We start from the raw sequence: 6,000 nt of genomic DNA on the forward strand, positions 1-6,000 counted from the left end.
TCTTAAGACACTGAAGCTTAAAGTTGACCACTGCAGTATTTTGGTACTTATGACACACTTTACCGCTAATCAAAAGATATGCAGATTAAGCCATGTGATCAGTCTGTGTTTCTTTACCACTTGTACTCTGTAGGTGACTGTGGTCCCAATCCTATCCAATTTTCCAGTGCCAGTTGGATAGGATTGGGCCCTGTCACATCTGTAGTAGAACAAGAAATAAGTATATTGAATTTTAGTATTTCTCAAATTCACTGAATTGAAAGCCAAACTATAGGTGTCATGGGAAATCGGTTAATATAATGAGGTCCCGTTAGTAGCACTACCCTAACATGCATATCAGTAGTGTGCACTTTCACCAAAAATTGCTTAAGTTTGGGTATGTAGTGGGCACACCAGAGAGTCTGGCTTTGGCTAAACAGGCCAGGCAGAACCCACCAGCACCCTGCTTGATTTTGCCAGCACCTGGCCTTTGAGCAAGGCCATCCATCTGCCCATGGGAGGTTCAAGGGACTGATACTGGGTTTCCTCTGTTTGAGCATCCTACCAGAAAAGTGGAATCTTAGCCTTAAAATCTCCCAGATTTAAAGGGCTAGTTGCTTTGAACTGGTACACATTTCATTCCAGCATTCAGAGCTTATCTGGGCACTGCTAGCTGTCCCTCCAACTCCCCCAGAAGAAGGAAACTACCGTGACTTTCTAATTATGGCTAAGACAGTGGTCTTCACCCTTTTTTGTGCCACAACCCCAACAAGTAAATAAATAAATAATGAGGCTGGGGACCCACTGTTGATCCTGCCATCTCTTCGGACCTGATCTGCCCACACCCACCCCTGTTGCCACCTGCCCCATACCACTCCTGTCAAAACCCACTCCCTGGCCCCATTCCACCCTTCTGGCACTATTTACATACCTCACTCACCACCCAGTCCTATGCATGTCTACTCAGAAGTAAGTCCCATTGTGTTCAATGGGGCTTACTCCCAGGAAAGTGTGGATAGGATTGGACCTGCAATCATTGGTCTTGAATATCATCGCAAAGTTTTTTAAAATGTGGTATAAAAGATTTGCAGTTCCTGCTCCACCTCAATAGCCCTATTCCGCTTTTTCCTTTTTATACATAGCATTCGAGAGAAGCCAGTTTCTCAGGAATAGGAAGAAAAGAATTTCACCAACTTTTCAATTTGAAGTTCATCCTAAGAGGCTCATCGGATTGGAGGTCAGTCAACAAATCCTTAAGTTGCAATGACAAGTTGGCCGTTTCACCACAGTTTTGGCAAATGGATTACATACCCACTAAACTCCTAATAATAACAACAACAACAACAACAACTTTATTTTTACCCCGCGTTTCTCCCGGAAGGGACTCAAGGCAGCTTACAACAGGTTAAAACAGATTAAAAACATAATTTAAAACAAATAAAAACATATTAACACATAACATAAAAACAGCAGTCAGATAAAAAATAGTCCGGTAAAAAGAGCATAGAGCAGCAGCAAATCATAAAAGAATCAGACCTGTAAAAAATATAAAAGATGTTAAAAAGATGTTTAAAAGGCCGAGAACTCAGAAGGCTTGTTTAAACAGAAGGGTTTTCAGGCCTTGCCGAAAAGTCTCAAGAGAGGGAGCCATTCTTAAGTCAAGGGGAAGGGGAAGGGAGTTCCATAGCGTTGGTGTCACTACTGAGGTGGCCCTATTTCTTGCCGCCACCCCACGTACCTCCCTAGGCAGTGGCACTTGTAAAAAGGCCTTCTCTGATGACCTAAGAGGACAAGCCAGATTGTACGGGAGTAGGTGACCTCTAAGATACCCTGGCCCAGAGCAGTATAGGGCTTTAAAGGTCAAAACCAGCACCTTGAATTGGGCCTGGAAATGAATGGGCAGCCAATGCAGCTGCTGGAGAAGTGGACTGACAGGGTCGAACCGCCTACCTCCAGTAACCACACGGGCTGCCACATTCTGCTCTAGTTGCAGTTTCCGAACTGTCCTCAAGGGCAGCCCCACACAGAGCGCGTTACAGTAATCTAACCTCGATGTCACCGAGGCATGGATCTCCATGGCCAGGTCTGCACGATCCAAGTACAGCCGCAGCTGGCGCATCAGCCGAAGCTGAGCGAAGGCCCCCCTAGCCACAGCAGCCACCTGGGAATCCAGGAGCAGCTGCAAGTCCAGGTGGACCCCCAAGCTGCGGACCTGCTCCTTCAGGGGGAGTGCAATCCCATTCAGCGCAAGCTGATAGTCCAGCACCTGCATCAAGGATTTCCGAACCAGGAGAGCCTCATCCGGATTTAATTTCAGCTTGTTAGCCCCCATCCAGATCCTCACTGCCTCCAGACAGCACTCCAGGCCCTCAACCGCCACCCTGGAGTCTGGAGGAAAGGAGAGATAGAGCTGGGTGTCATCGGCATATTGATGGCACCCCACTCCAAACCCCCGGATGACCTGTCCCAGCGGCTTCATGTAGATGTTAAATAGCATGGGGGACAGAATTGAGTCCTGTGGCACCCCGCACCTTAAGGGCCAGGGTGTCCAACAGGCATCCCCCAGCACCACCATCTAGGACCGATCCTCCAAGTAGGAGTGGAACCACTGCAAAACAGTGCTTCCAACTCCCAACTCAGCCAGTCGGCCCAGAAGGATACCATGGTCGATGGTATCGAAAGCCACTGAGAGGTCCAGCAGGACCAACAGTGATGCACTCCCCCTGTCCAGTCCCTGGCGTAGGTCATCCACCAAGGCAACCAAGGCAGTTTCCGTCCCAAAGCCCGGCCTGAAACCAGATTGAAAAGGATCCAGATAATGTGCTTCATCCAAGACCCTCTGGAGTTGGGACGCCACCACCCGCTCAATTACCTTGCCCAGAACGACATGTCAACTTCAGGAAAGTAATCTGTAAAGGACTCAGACAAACCACTTTAATGCTTTGGGCCTGCAGTTCAGTGGTGCTGGCTGCCTCTTCAGTCAACTCCTGTCTAAATGTTTCCATATCGGGAAAGTTTACCAAAATTTCATTTTGAATGTACTTGCAATAGTACTGCAGTTTTCTTTGGAATCCCTTGTCTCATGCATTGAAGATGGTCAGATACTAACCCTGAAGTGACTGATTCAAGCTGTTGACACAGTCAAACATACACACCAAATACGCCAACTTGAGCAACCACTGGGGTGTGCTCAGTGGCTCTTGAAGTTCATATTTTTGATCCTGGAGAAACATGTGGTCCTCATTGCACAATTCAAAGAAGTCACGAAACGCTCTCCTTGGGGATAATCATCGCATTTCTGTGTGAAGTAAAAGACTTATGTGAATTGCTCCCATGCCTTCACATAGCTGGGTGAATAGCCTGGAATTCAATGCAGGACATTTGATGAAATTTATTATTGCTACTGACTCATCCATAACCATTTTCAATTCCAAAGGCATTTTCTTGGAGACAAGGACTTGGCAATAGTTACTGCAGTGAATCTATTTTGCATGGGGTGCCATGTCTTGAAAAAGTTTTTCTCTGTTTTTCTCCTTTTGACCTTTTCTCATTCCCTTTTCCGTAGTTCTATATAACAAGAGTTTTTTAGACAGACAAGTGAATTGGCTGTGTCTTTGTAATAAAGCAAAAAATTATTGCCTCTTGCTTCCTTTCTCAGTAATTTACAGGGATAGGAGGGGCAGTCTGCTCCAGGTACTGGGCTTAAGGGGGTGTCCCTTTTCGCTGCCTTTGCTTCCCCTTATTTATTTATTATTTTATTTATTGAATTCGTAATCCACCTTTCTCCCCGGAGGGCACCCAAGGCGGCTAACAACATTTAAACATCATAAAATACAACCCCCCCCCCTTACTATACTTAGAGCTTGAGGAAGCAACTACTGGGCCCCTTCTATGTGGGAATTTAGACACTGGGAGAAGGGATACCTCAGCAGTTTGTCCTCTGGTGTGCTGTAGTTGGTGGGGTGGAACTACTGCTGCTGCTGCCGTTGGGTCACTCCACCACCCGGTAAGGGTAAAGAGTGTTCAGCTTTGGGGCTCCAAATGTGCAGTGGCACCCCCTGAGGGGCCTGCTCACCCAATGGCTAGAAGCTGACACTGCTTCTTCTACTTTCTTAGCAGGAAGGCTGTTTGCCTCCTTCAAGTGAAGGCACAAGAAATAGCTTAATTAGAATTTAAAGCAAGATCTAACACCGACACAGGAGGAAATCTTAATCAAGGCAGTGTTTCTTTTTTAATAATATTAGAGAGATAATTAACTTATTGTTGCTGGAAAGCAGTTGTCAGCATGATTAACTTGTACACTTTTAAACTTGTTACAAGACCAGTCTTGCTGTGTTTCCCTTGGAAATTGACTATACATATGTATATAACTTTCACCCCATCAAGGAAACAAAGCTCTGTAATCTTCAAGAGAGAAACTTTGTACACAATAAATTTCCTATGCAGACATCCTTTCGCTGTAGGAAATTGTCTGTAGGCTGCATGTACATCTTCAGGCACCAAATGGAGATGTGATTCTTTTGCCAAGTGTATATGCAAAAAGCCCTACTGGAGCTTTTCATTCCATCAAATTTGCAAAAGGTGAAACAAATAGTGAGGTTCTCAATATGATAAAAAAGTTAATCCAGGGTACATGGAATTTCCTACACAGAAGTGAGACCCTTGTAAGAAATTAGTTGTCTGTGAAGAGACCATTATATACTTTAATGTTTCTCGGCATTCATTACTGTTTCTTTTCTGAATAAACTTGGTATCTGGGAACCTCTCTGAAAGGTATTGTGGTACAAAAAAAGTTGCACATAAGAAATGTGGGGACTTACCATGTGTGCTTGCCCTAGTAACAAGGCCAGTCTTTCAGAGCATCCAATCCCATACTTTATTTTTCATAACTTCACAATTCTGGGTACAATCTTGTTCACAGCTATTAAATTTGTAGCTGCAGAAATTCCATGTACCTTTGATGCACAATTTTGCACTAAGGATTTAGAATGGGTGTGTCTGTGTGGAACAATCCCACCCCACCCCACCCCCGGCTTTTAAAACAAAAGCATATGTTGTAATGTAGAGAACAGAAATGTATAGCAATGATATAATGCAGATTTCAATTTTACTGAAGATAATATTCATACCTAATTATATTATTTAGAATGACACAAAATCTCTAGTTTTATTATTCAATATCTGTGTATACATGTTACCATTTTTAATCTGTGAAGACTATGAATAAAAAATGTTCTGAAAGAAAGAGAGGTTTAAAATTCATGTATCTAAATAGCACAGACAGTAAACTTCTCTTCCCATTGTATAATTTAGGATTCCCCCATGAGATCTTAAAAGGTAAGATCATCTTACATTGCAGTCTCTGGAATGTACACTCCAGTTTGTCGCTTATATGCAACACATACTGCTATTGTAAGCATAACAGTAATAACAATACTTGAGAGCCAGGATGGTGTAGTGGTTTGGGAGGCAGACTCAGCCCCTGATGATCCAGGTTCAAATCTCCCCTCAGCCACAAAGCTTCCTGGGTGACCTTGGGCCAGTCACTTTCTCTCAGCCTCACCTGCCTCACAGGGTTGTTGTGAGGGCAAGAAGGAGGGGAGGAGCAGCTGTGTAAACCACTCTCAGCTCTTTGGAGGAAGGGCGGTATAAAAATGTGAACAAATAAATAAAATAAACAAATAAACAATAACACCACAAACACATGCTACGATCACTATTACAGTAGGGTTTTTGATAGGAGAATCAGTAGTAAATGTGGTTTCCAGGCTAGAATTAGTACTAGGCTGAGGAGTTAAACTAGTTTCACTAAGAGGAACAGTAGTAAATGTAGTTTCCAAGCTAGAATTAGTACTAGGCTGAGGAGTTAAACTAATTTCATTATCAGGAACAGTAGTAAACATGGTTTCCAAGCTAGAATTAGTACTAGGCCGAGGAGTTAAATTAGTTTCATTATCAGGAACAGTAGTAAATGTGCTTTCCAAGCCAGAATTAGTAGTAGGCCAAGGAGATAAACTAGTT

The sequence above is a fragment of the Tiliqua scincoides genome, chromosome 4 (genome assembly GCF_035046505.1).
Source record: "Tiliqua scincoides isolate rTilSci1 chromosome 4, rTilSci1.hap2, whole genome shotgun sequence".
Lineage (NCBI taxonomy): Eukaryota > Metazoa > Chordata > Lepidosauria > Squamata > Scincidae > Tiliqua > Tiliqua scincoides.